The sequence below is a fragment of the Engystomops pustulosus genome, chromosome 10 (assembly GCF_040894005.1).
Source record: "Engystomops pustulosus chromosome 10, aEngPut4.maternal, whole genome shotgun sequence".
NCBI classification, from domain to species: Eukaryota; Metazoa; Chordata; class Amphibia; order Anura; family Leptodactylidae; genus Engystomops; species Engystomops pustulosus.
The window spans coordinates 59,611,073-59,624,708 of record NC_092420.1 but is presented as its reverse complement, the minus strand read 5'-3'; the positions used below and the strand labels follow the sequence as shown (position 1 = coordinate 59,624,708).

General features: G+C 41.0%; 1 long non-coding RNA gene across 1 annotated transcript in view; it reads left to right on the top strand.

Moving 5' to 3' along the window:
- The window catches only part of LOC140104252 (uncharacterized), a 36,391-nt gene that overhangs the window by 8,168 nt on the left and 14,587 nt on the right, over positions 1-13,636 (top strand). Inside the window, exons 2-3 of the long non-coding RNA XR_011850281.1 lie at positions 6,653-6,811; positions 11,278-11,346. This is a non-coding gene — a long non-coding RNA (uncharacterized lncRNA). The remainder of the gene's footprint in view (positions 1-6,652; positions 6,812-11,277; positions 11,347-13,636) is intronic.

Genomic DNA, 13,636 nt, shown 5'->3' with positions numbered 1-13,636 from the left:
GGACTTCGAGGAAAAGAAATTTTCAGGTAAGCAAAATTTAGATCTTATTCACCAAACCCATCCGTAATGACAATGGAAGAACAGTAGCTTACTTTACTGACACTTGTATAAACAGTACTCATCTTGTGCACAGGTTACTAATGTTCCAACACATTTTTTTGCATAAATTATAAAAATAAACACTATGGGGGGAATTTATGATATCATTAGCAAGAGTGACAGCATATGATGTATCCATTGAGCGACAGCGTCCCTGGGCAAAACTACACCATGTCCAACCTGATGAAGTTGTGCATAAAGGAGAGGATGGACCCGGAACGGAGGGTAGGTGTAAGCCGGCATGACACGGCATGGAGGGCAGAGTCGGGTAGCTAAGAGGAAGAGACAAGTGTTAGGTTCCTAAGGGGAAGGAACAAATGGGGAAGTGAAGAAAGGATAAGTGATTTTGTGGGGCAGTAGAAGTTAGCCCTCCCAGCAACCCTTATTGGGTTTGATGTTTGAGGGGTTTAAGCAGGAGTAGGAGGATTTGTCAGAGGAAGGGTTAAGAGTTGGGTGTTCTTGGAGTAAGGGGGTTCTTGGAGTTGGTGGTGATATGGAAAAAGGGGCGAACAGGCGGACCTGTTCAACCCATATCCTTTTAAGAATCCTGATGGGTGGTCGGGATCTTTGGGCTCCTGGGTGTCCTGGAAAATTACATATGTTCAGCTATTTGCAGGATTAGACGGTACCTCCGAACCTGTGGGGGGAAGTGTTGAAGCTCCAAGGACCTCCTACCTCGAGAAGGTATATATACATATATGTGTGTGTGTGTTTTATATATATATAACTGTTATTTATGTTCTTTGTTATGTTTGTTAATAAAATGGCTGCTGTGGCCAAAAATTATCCAACGAGAATTCGGTGCCTGTGTATTTTGTATCTGAAGAGGAGAGGGAAGTGGATGGAAGGCCGCAGGAGCTGGTGGGAGGGAAAAAGGAGTGAATGACAGAGCAGCTCGACATTGCCGTGGTCAAGACCTGAAAACATTTGTCCGCAGGTTTTTAAAAAGTACGCGAGCACAGCAGAGGAATGGCCTATGACAGCCCACCACCCCAGCTGCCATGCAGTGGTATAGCTGCAAAAACAAGCACAATTTCTTGCTGCACACACCTAAGGAGAATCTATTATCTAATGGCCAGTTACTTTATGTGCCCATTGCTGCACAAGCAGGTGTGGAGACTATACAGAAAGATCTGTACCTGTATGTTCAGCCATCTCTGATTTTGGCTCATAATAAAGGCTCAAACATATTTTTTTTCGGTGGGCTCAACAAATGGGAGGTTGCTGGAAAAAATTTGGACCACATCCTACTGTTTCACAATTATGGAACACAGGCTTCAATAGAAGTCAGTGGGACCATCCAAAAAAACTGATGACAAATGAATCTAGATATCAATGTGTTTTCCTATCTAATTTTTGTACATCAGTTTTTTTTAGGGGGGATGATGTGAAAAAATACAGATGCCATGCGGCTGTGAAAAAAATTTGGTGCAGATACACTACTGACACAGAACGGAATGAAAATGGATTAAAAAACCTCACACACATACATCAATGTGAAGTATTAGGATGAGATAGAAACTTACTGTAGAGAGGTAAGCTACTGTATAATGACAAGACTTGCACCTTTTTTGTGTGTTCGACCACATTTGATTTTTACTCACAATAAGGTTCAGGTCACACGTGCGTTCAGACCTCCATTATTATCTTATGTCACTAAAATAAGCATGACGGATGTATAACTGATCCATTAAAATGTTCCTTGATCTCCAAGGACTTATAATGGCTTCTGTAAGTGTTCGTCTGTACCACTTTTGATAGCTTCCGTTACTTAAGAAGGAAGAAATAGTGCTGGGGGTTCCTCCAATTTCATGCTTATTATACGTCCTTTGCATTCAGTGGACATTATCGGTGTGACGTGGGCCTGTCAGGTAGGGCTTTGTACACACATTGCAACCCTTTGTATAAGTGAACCCCCAAACTCATTTCCTTATCAGTAACCCTGCATGAAGTTGGTGCCCGGGCAGATGATGCCTGCCCACCACCCCTCATCTCAACTGAGCATGTGCCAGCTGGATAGGCTTCTGCACAGACTTTCATTCCAACACCCCCATTGAATAATTAAGGCTTGATGTAACTTTATATCTTTCCAGTGTCCTGTTAAAAGGCATATAACAAACTCTTTGAGAAAGTGGAGCATTTTTTTTTGGTGGATTCATTATGTATTGTCCTGGAGTTGGAGTTGGAGTAAATGTACTTGGTGTTCATGCTAAGTGGACCCAGTTGGGACTAACAATCCCACAGGTCCCAGCAACTCAGAATTAATATTCTACAGGCCCCCACCCACCAGGTACTGCAGTAACGCTGCACCCCTTTAGCCAAGCTGCTTTCCCAGTTTATTCCTATCCCATTCTTTTGTATGGCATTGCTGTGCCATACCTCTGACGATACCATCAAGAGGCGGAAACCAGTAGTGTTTTTTGTGTATGCATGTATATTTTCTTGTACTCTTTAAGGGTTAAACTGCCTTGTATTGAAAATAAGAAAAGATGGACAAACCAGGGAGTAATCTTCCTATATTTGTTATCCACAGCCTCCTTCTCTCTAAAATCAACTTTTAAAATTATGCTAATGCTGCAGATTCACAGGCTGTTACATTGTAAAGGGGTAGTTCCTGCCTACCACTGTGCAGTCACTGCGAAATTGCAGGAAGTGCAGGGGGAGGGTAAGGCTGAGATGTGCTGCTGAACAGTATAACAATATAATTAGCATAATTTAAAAGTATTCCTTTTTGGATATTTTTCTTTTGTTTCATTTTTGCTGACCAATCACCTTCCATTCACAGGTCAGTGAAAACAGTTCAGACTAGTATATGTTTTGCTTTTATCGAAAGGGCACATGATCTGGTAAAACAGTGGACATAGGCATTGCATTGCATATACTATAGTTTAGCCATTGTCATCCGTCTAAAATGAAGAGCATCACTCATTCATTTCATACTATCATACTGTTTTTCCCTTTATCCTGATTGGCTTAGGAAACTAAATACAAAACCTCACCATACACACCCACTCACATTAGTTTTATTTCATGTGTAGCATAAACCCGCCGCAAAGCAGAAATGGAGGATTCCTATTGATTTTAGCAGAAAAGGGATTTTGACAGATTTTCCTCATGTAAATGTTCCCATAAGAGATCTACATACAATCATTCTCTATAGTCGGATGTCCTGTGGCCACATCATAAATAACAAAATTGGAAGGTAGAAACGGAGATTCATAAAAAGAAATAGAATAACAGAGTGACATGGAAAGCAAAGTCTCTTTTACAAGTGGCTGGCATATGAGAGGGAAAAGTGGCTGAAATATTACAGAGGGCAAGTGGCTCAGACATGTAAAGGAGGGAAGAGATGGGGACAAAGATATGGAGATGGGAATTTTTTTAAAATTTGAAATAGACACATGACCGAGCAGTTTCTTGGGGGTGGGGGGAACCGCTCCTCACTGGCCACTCCCATGGGACACGAGACACTGCTCTGCAGAGAGAAAGTTAAACTTTGATCTAACTTTTTATTGGAAAAAGCCAGTTTTACTATAAAAATTCTTTGGCAATGTGCACATTATTTTCTATGGGTACATGGGGGAGCCAGGAAAAGCGCTCCTGATGACAGGTTCCCTTTAACATAATCCTATAAATTATCTGTGAATTCAGTGGACACTTTACTTTCCAATTATTTCAGTTTAGTATCTGTTATAGACTCATATACTTGTATAATGGAAAAGTTAACTGTTAATTACCATTAATCCAATTGCCCAAAATCAGTGAGAAAGAATAGGCAATAATATCTCCCAAACATACTGAAGGCTGTTACTGCATGCCAAGCTCTTGTATGAAGGAGTCGGATACATAGGCAAGCTGCATTTTCCGTTTTTGTTCAATCTTATTCAGTCATTTATTGAAATCCTATTTTTCGGCTGGAGATTGAGCTGTAAGCTGGTTCAAGGCACTTTTTGTGTATTTGTTTTTTGTACTTTTGAAATATAAATCTTCTGCTGAATCCTGGGTTTATTATTGACTGTAGCAGAATATAGTGCAATATCTATTTATATCTAGCTCCATCCATTTTACTTTCTGCTTTACACATTACCAGTCTCTGAAACAGAAAAACTTTATCTCTAACAATACAGGGAGTGTTCTTGAGACACTATGCAATAAAACACACGTATAGCCGCCATGGTTCATGCCGCAGATGCAGAACATGCAATCCCTCCCCATTTTATGACCATATGTGACCAGATGGGCACAGGGGACACATCACAGGAGCATGAGAATGCCATTTATATAATAATAATGCCCAGATGACTGCTGCTAAGCCAGATAGGGGTTTTCTTCTGTTTTATTCTGACATATATTGAAACTTGTCAATGTATTTCTGGATAATCTTAGACTAGATGCACAAAAAATTGCTTTGTGACATCACTATCTGCTATAATTTTTATTAGATCAATGCACAAATACATTCTAATGGACTATGCAACCTTTAAAATTAAGTAGAACATTGCCACATGCTGGTAGAAATGTCAAACAACGGACCCAAAAAGGTTGAGAAAATTTGGGGAAAGAATTGAATTTTTTTTTTTTTACATGGCATTGAAGGAAATCTACCATCAGTCAAGTCAAGCATGATAAACCAGTGACACTTAATCATAGATCCAGGCACTGTGACTATGGTAACCATCTTCCTTCTAAAATCACTGTTTAAAATTATGCTCTGGGCTCTGGGGTGAATCTCTTCAGGCTGTAGCTTCATGGGCTGTTGCTTCATGGGCTGTTGCACTTGCCCCTTCCACAGCCTACAGTAATCTCCCATAGTGGGAGGTAGAATTGCTCCTGCACACTGTAACAGTCTGGAAGCTACAGCATGGAAGGGCTCTGGTAACATCTCCCAGAGCCCTTCTGGCTCATTAGCATAATTTGAAAAGTTGATTTTAGGAGAAAGGAAGCCATTGATAACACAGTGAAGGTGCCTGGAACTATGAGTGCCCCTGGTTTATTGTGCTGGAATTTGATGGTTGAATTCCTTTAACGATATGACGTTTCCTAAAATTAGTAGTCTTCTGGGTACACTATGAGCAACCAATCTAAGCTGCAGTTTTTGCTGTTTGATGTGATCCTATGAGAAATATACAGTATACTCCACTCATGGTGGGTCTGCATTGTTTGCTGTGGTAGTGCACGGTATATAAGGCTTTTGTATGTATAATACCTGTAAAGCGCTTTACGTTTTAGGTTCTTGCCAATCGCATGATCACAACAATTGCGTGAGTCTTTATTCATGCTATCTCTTTCATGGGTCATATACTTAAGATACATCAGTGAGAATCTATTTAGTCTGGCATACGAATCACCATAAACATATGAACGTTTCTTTGTGTCTGATCTATTGTGGATTTTCAGAAGGTACCTTAGTATGACATTGGCTTTTGTTAGAAAGTCTATTTACAGTATATGACATCTCTGCGCTCGCCTCCCTCCCAGATAAGGCTTTATTTCTAGGCATTTAGCTTCCTTCCTTTTACATAATTGAAATCATTAACCTTCCCATTTAATGAAAAACACATCCCGAAGCATTAGTAGTGAGAACAAGCCCAGAAGACACTGAGAGGATGTGTGGAGTATGTATATGTATCTGATTATATAGATAGTGATACACGGTCATACGAGCGGCACTGATAAGGTGCTGTCTGGTCGTATCTTTGGGCAAATCACAAGTGTGTCTCTGCTCTATGTGTTTGGGATGTCTTACGCCTCTGGCCACACGGCCAGCTCAATGTGGCACTTCATTTATACTGTAGGGACATTGGGCGATGACCATGTGAAGGCTTCTGTACCCGGCAGACGTGTCCTGCTGCCTATATTTAGCCACCAACGAACATGGGACCAGGCTGAAGATAATTGACACAGACAGAGCTCCAGCAGATAACAGTAGCCAAAGGGCGAGAGGCGGAGAACAAGGTACAGAAGATGAGGAAGGGGGGTTATTGAATAAAGAAAGCAAAAAAAGCATAGAACATGGGGAAAGAAGGCAGGAAAGGATTAAGGGGTCAATGGAAAGATGTGAGCTTGAGACTCAAAATAAAAATAGCTCACAAGAGTCATTCATAGGAGGACCATGCAGTACACAGCAAAAAATGCTAGGGGTGTAGAATTAAATGCACTCAATAAGACGTTTTGTAAGAAGATCAGAACTGAATAGAGAAAATACTGGGTTATGCACTTGTAACAAAATACTTTATATAAGGAAGGCAAATGTCAAACGCGAGGAAACGTAGACTATTAAATCAAGCCAACTGGAAAAAATCTAAAAACAAAAGCAAAGAAGGTAAAATCGGAGATGATGCACATAAAAGCAAGTGTAGAGGCAGGAAAGATTTATTACTCCAAAGGATTATTAAGGCAGAAGAAGAATATTTTATTAGAGGTGTGAAGCAATCTCTTACCAATTCATATCCGTACACCTAAAAGAAGTTAGTTTATTTACACCCCATCTTGTATTCATGGGTTTGTCTATACAGAGTTGATTACATTGTCTTTCTGTACCCTCTCACTTTAGATATACAGGACCTACATTTGTAGATGAAAACAAGAGGATGTCTCCAAATCAGGAATAGAACAATGGACTATACAAAGCAATTTCATTATCTTCTGAGACATTCTTACAGGAATTGTTGCTTATACCAAGAAGCTCATTTGAAGGATCCAAATATAGTATGTGAGTTTCAGAGGTTGTTAAAGAGATATGTATTGAAAATGGGACTACTACTACATCAGTAGGATTACCTGACATAGAAAACATACTCTACAGCTATAAGCTATTGTTGACCTCAAAAGGCATGCCCTTGGCTAAATTGGGTTTTCTAGATCTTAAGATTGCCATACGCATTAGATGAGGGTCACCCTATCATGCCAGTCTCAATGAGTTCTCCCAACTATTCCCCCCAGGTCAGTAGTCAGGGTGCATAAGGGTCATGCAGTTGGTTTTAGATTGTATGTTTCTTTATGAGTGATTAAAAGACTCTTCTATCCGATTCCAACATTTATGGAGACATTGGGGCACATTTACTTACCTGTCCCTGCTCGATCCCCGAGGTGCGATCCCCGTCCAGAACGCACAGCTGCCGCGATTCACAAAGATCGTGCGCCTGATATCCTGCATGTGTTGCTTCCCCCGATCAGGTCCGCCGGAGTTCACCATCTTCTTCCCGGTGCATGTAAGTGTATTATATGCGACACCATTTTAAACCTGGGTCCCAGCCCATGCATAGCTCACATTCGTGTGAAAGAAGCGTCAGGGCCTATATACATGACGTTTTTAAACTGTATGTGTATTTGTTTCGTATCCGTATAAAATACAGTGGACTGGAAAATGATGTTGCTAGTTGCTCAATCCTGGATGTTACATGTATATACAGCAGCATATGGTACACAACTGTATACAACACATTTTTTAAACATTCCCATAGTATATATAGGCTTCTAAAACTAGAATACTTATATATTGAAGCTGGGCAGCATACAGCTAATGTCAGTAAGAAGCTTATGGTATGAGTTCTTTAGTGTAAAAACCCCACTAATCAGATACTGAGGATCTATCTACTGTTCAACAGGTTATCAGTATACGTCAACTGAAAACCCCCTTCAAGTATGTCTCTGTTTTTGTCGACCCTTTTATGTACAAAACCACATTAGTGCATAGCAAATGTGGTAATAATATAAAATAGACAATCCTGGAAACTACATACCTGTGAATTTAAGGTTTAGGGGAAAATATTTGAGGGGTTTATTATAGATGCTATCCTGGAGTATTTGTACATAACCCTATGACCCAGAAATCCTGAACCTGAGGGAGGCTGTGGGTGTTGTTTATCTGGACTTTTTAAAGGCATTTTAAACTTTGCCGCATAAAAGGTTGGTACATATAATGAGACTGCTGGGTATAGGGGAAATTCTGTGTATTAGGCTTAGTGATAGAAAACAGAGGGTGGTCATTAATGGCACATTCTCAGATTGGGTTGAAGTTACCAGTGGAGTGCCACAGGGGTCAGTATTGCCCCCCCCCCCTTTTTTAACAGAAAAAAAGACCTGGGGGTATTGATAGATGGTGAACTTAATTTTAGTGACCAGAGCCAGGCAGCATCAAGAGAGGAATCTATCAAGAGAGGAATAGATTCTCATGATAAGGACATAAAAAGATGACTCATTAAATGAGATCTCATTACAATGTACAAATACCTGAACGGGCAGTACAGGGATCACTCCAAATATCTTTTTATACTTAGGCCTGTGACCAGCATAAGGGGGCATCCTTTACACCTAGATGGGAGGCAGTTCTACTATCGCCATAGACGGGGCATCCTCTACACCTAGAGAAGAGGCGGTTCTACCATCGCCACAGACGGGGCATCCTCTACGCCTAGAGGAGAGGCGGTTCTACCATCGCCATAGATGGGGCATCCTCTACACCTAGATAAGTGGCGGTTCTACCATCACCATAGACAAAGGTTCTTTACCTTAAGAGGAGTGAGACTGTGGAACTCTTGTTACGGCGGATACTTTGTACTTGTTCAAGAGAGGCCTGATTTATTGAAGTTGGTGGTCCAGTAGTTATAGTTGCACATCACACACAACTACTTTACATGATTTGGACCACTTAGATTTATTATCACAGAGGGCTAGAAGATAGTTTTGCTGTTGCCCGATCCCCCCCCCCCCCCAAACATTGTTTTTCTATATACTTTGTGCACAATAAGAATATTATTTCCCCTCATCATCCACACACAGCATGACTAGGCACGTTCATAGAAAATGTGAACGTTCTTCAGTTGCCAAGTACCGAGCTCCATCATATTAGTCCTCTCTTCAACTTTCAACCTGTATGCCTTCCTCCGCCTCGCCTTCCTTACATTTCCTGTTTTATCTCTTAATCTCTGCTCTCTTTCCAGATACTGTACTCAAGTCATCAGTTGTTCTGACACCTTGGAGCTCACCGCCCCCCTTCCCTCTCTGCACTTTCTTCTTCCCCTATCTTGGTATGTTTGGTGAATCTGTCTCAGTACAATTATGCATTCAGAAGGCTGTTGATTCTGTGGGTGCAGATTGTCGGGTATTTGCATATAATAGCAGCAATTTATCGCTTGGCAGCAGTGAGTGGCTTTTAGATGAGGGCAGCTGTTTTATCTGTTTAATACTGACAAACAAATGGCTCCATGTCTGCCAGAGATGTAAGAGACCTTAACTATCTCGTCACCAGGCAGAGAACACTGCTGTCTTATTGCCTTAGCAAAGCGCGTTGCATTGTGGTGTCCAACCAAGGGCATATCTGGAATATGTACACAATGCCGCAGTTATATTACAGACACATGTGGACTTTTTACATTATTCAAATGGTAAAATATACAAGGATGATACTGAATTATAGCACAATGGGCCTCATGCCACTGTTATTTTTATGTAGGTGGTTTGTTGGGGATCCTGTGAGGTTTCTATGGGTGGCACTATATGAAGACATTTAGTCTTACATTAAATAGTGACATTGTGATTGGCACTGAAGGTGTTCTCTCTTGTTATCACTGTATATGGGGCTCTGGGGCTAAAACTAAATAAGGGCTATGACAAAGTTACTTTATTGTAAAATTGGGCAATAAAGTCAGAACCTCAGGCATGCCCCAAATCTGTCTGGAATGCTCACTTTTGAGACTAATCCATTTTCACATTGGTACAAGGCAAACTTGTACTGTCAAGTTATTGGGGAATTGACCGCCATGTTATAGGACAGTGATGGCAAACCTTTTAGAGGCCGAGTGCCCAAACTGCAACCCAAAACCCTGCTTATTTATCGTGAGGTGCCAACCAAAAATTAAAGCAGTAACTTATTGCTTCCTGTTCAACAACTTTAAATCATATTGCCCTCCTGAGGACACCAACACAGTAGAAAGATGAAAATTTTCATCATTTTAGCTTCTTTCCAGTGTCCCTCTGTGCACAGAGAATTGTGGGGCCAGCAGGAGGTCCTCCAAAAATAATTTGACCCTGTATTATTCTCCCTCTTCCTACAGTCCCAAGTAGCGAAGTAAGTATCAAAATATGACTGAAAGCAGCATCTTTTAAGTTGCTTGGAACTGCCGGAAGATTCTTTGAGTGCTGTCTGGTGTGCTGGGGTGACGGCCCGGGTGCCCACAAAAAGGACCCTGAGTGCCGCCTCTGGTACCCGTGCCATAGATTTGCCACCACTGTTATAGGAGCTTTGCCATTGCTGTCACTGTTTGTCTTGGAATTCTGACCTGGCTACTCAGTAAAATTCTTAGTGGATATTATTAAAAGTTGCTACATTTCTGAATTGGATATTGATTTCAATTTGAAATAAGAAAACGGACCACTGTTCTCTTGGACTATTGAATCAAGAAGAAAGTGTAGAAACATTTGAGCCCTATTCCCTTGTGTACTTTATGGTTTATTACTACATTTTTTTTGTTTAACAGACAGAATACACAGTGGGTGGAACTCTATAAAAATCCCCTGATCTACTAACAAGCTCTGGGCTCTTAGTAGATATGGTCACCATAACATGGCACAGTTTTCTGCTAAAGTCTCCACGTGTTTTTATGCCCCTGCCTGCCCCCTACCACTCCATTGAAACACCTAAAAGTGGCGGCTATGGGTAGATTTTTTTAAGGCATAATACATCTCCCAAGTGTGGTTATGTTATACCATATAGGGGAATTGTGAGATTAATGGGTTGTCCAGCCTTTAAAAAAATAATTTATGGGGGGGGGGGGCTTTAAAAATAAACAAAAAACCCTTATGCTTACCTGCTTTGTCGTTCTGCTTGTTCCTGAGCTGCCATCTAACTACACCAGATTAGATACAGTGGATGGGTGGGTGTGCCCTGAATCTAAAAACAAACAGTGGCACCGGACAAGGGGAGCAAAGGATTAGGTAAGCATCAGTTCGTTTTTTTTTTATTGCTCCCCAGCTGGAAATATTTTTTTAAAGGCTGGACAACACCTTTAATAGAGAGAAGGTCTTTTGTTCAGGATGTTCATCTTTTGGCGATGGAGAATTGACTAAATATGGCCTGTCATAAAAATCCTGGCTATTTGGACACTGATGGGTATTTAGCTCCAGTTTGGGTAGCCTATTCCAGTCTTACAATTGTTTTCTTCTTTCTCCTATCTATAGGCACAGTAACATCAGGAAACTTGTGTACTGGACACAATCTTCAGTTTCAGGAGTTGTCACGGTTGTCAGGTTTGTGATGGTTGCAACTTTTTTTCTCTTGATTTCTTAATACTGTTGTCCTACTAATATTAACCTGTAGTACTCCAGCCATTCCAGGTAATAGATGTATATTATAAAACTGCATATCTAGCAGCTCCCTTATATATGATTATAACTACAGCAGGGAGGAATCTTGTCTGTAAATCCACTTCCTTTATGTTGATAAGAAGTTAATTTACATATAATCACATCTAATAATAGCAAGCATTCAGTATTATACATACCCATAAAATGAATATCTGTCCTATGAGAGGAGAATGTTTTTGTATGTGAATGGTAATGTGTAGTAGGAGTACAGTGTAATTACCTGAGTATAGAGCCAGCGGGTGTGTTTTTACGTGATAACACCCGACTAGCACATTATCATTAGCACAGGATGCACATTATGCGATATTAATAAGTGTGTGAATAGAGCAGCACAATGCGCTGGATACATCGCGGAGTAGGAGGCACAGAGCTCCGGGGTCAGTGTTAACCACAATTAATATATTCATTCTGCATATTTATTTGTAGCACACAGAGAGGAACCGGAGACAAAGAGAGAATCAGCTTTATATATCAGACATAATGGTGGCTAGATCCTACTATAACAATAGAAATAAAGAGGGAATCAGTATTCTGTGTGTAGCTTTACTAATACATTTAGTGACAACATGAGGAGGCAGTGCACAGGATGCCCCATTACCAGTCAGAAGAGGGATCAGGTAATATAAGACACATAATATATGATGCAGGTGTCAGCGGGGGGTTAAGACTGCCATGGGCTCTGGGCAGTATGAATATCGTAGCCCCTACAAGTCTGGATTTCATTTCCTACATATGATTCGGCCTGCTTTCCATCTGGACCTTTGGAGGACCCTCAAAGGACCTGATATGGTTCTTGTGTATATGTGTATTGAGGGCAGGAGCAGTTGTATGTGGATTTTATGGTTGAAGGTCCTTCTCAGTATAAAAATTGATGGGTGGTGTGTTTGGGAGGCTATGGGCACCCTAGAAGGGGGCTACCACCCAAACCGCCTGTATTTTGATCCACTACTTGCAGATATATAGGGTCCAAGTAACAATACATTTTTCCAAGGAAAATATGTATGCGGTGGCATATCAGCTAGTTTCCCAGGGTAAATGGAAGCAAATAAGTTAGTCTCATTGTGGGTTCTCTCACCAGTGCGTGCAGTACCCATACTGCCCTCTGTGACCTAAATTGTATCTGTGTCTCTGCCAGCAGCGTTCTATGGTGCCTGGAGGGACAATGTAGTAATGTGTGAGTACATTTTTGGGCACATCAGGGACATTTAAAGGGAGGACAACAAAAGGCAGCAGTTGCATCAGTGGCAAAAACGAGCAAGTGTAAGTTGCAGATTTAAAGGGGATCTGGAAATATATGGGTTCTTACAAATACCCTGCCCTCGCACCTGTTTCCGTATTACCCAGAACTTCTGTTTTACGGGTCAAGACTTCTAGGAACTCATGGGTCCTCATCAGCAATTGATTGGTCTCCTCGGTCTATGGGATGTTGCTTCTGTTTTTCAGGGCACTGAACTTCCTTTGTTGTCCCCTGGTCCAAGTAAGGTCCATCGTTGGCTGAAGAGGGTCCCTGAGAGCCCAGTGGGCCAGAAAACCTGTAAAATGAACATTTGCTTGAATATTAACCCTAGAATCCCCATTGCTTTGTTTGCACACCCATGTGAGCAGGTCTACTGAATGCCTTAGGACAAGCCATTGAACGTTGAGCTTGCAGTAAATGTACGCATCTCTGGCTGAGCACATTCCTATCCTAATCTGGATCCAGAGAGGTTAAATGATGTCACCATGAGGTCACACAGTGTCATTTCACAACAAGCACTAACATTCTATTTATAAAGACAAAGCTTTGTCTGAGCTCCACTAATGGGCACGTATCCTAAATAACACCAAGTAGCCCATTTAATCAGGCTAAAAATTCAACAGGGCCCATCAATTTCTCTAGTATGTTATTAAAATTCCTGCTTGTTAAGAATAATTAAAAGCCACAGTCTGTTTCCCCAGCGGATTTCATTCTCAGTTCAGATCGGATTTTTTATTCAGTAGCAATTCAGGCAACTTAAAGGGGAAAGGAAGGTTATTCCCTAAATTAGATGAAATTTACTGTCCTTGTTAATTGCTGTTATGCTGTATTGCTTTGTTATGTCTGCAGCTGTGAGAAAGGTCATGCGGGAGGCTCGGGATATAGTGTGTGTGACTGAGCGCGCTTAGCTCTTTGTATCTATAATATTAGTTTTTA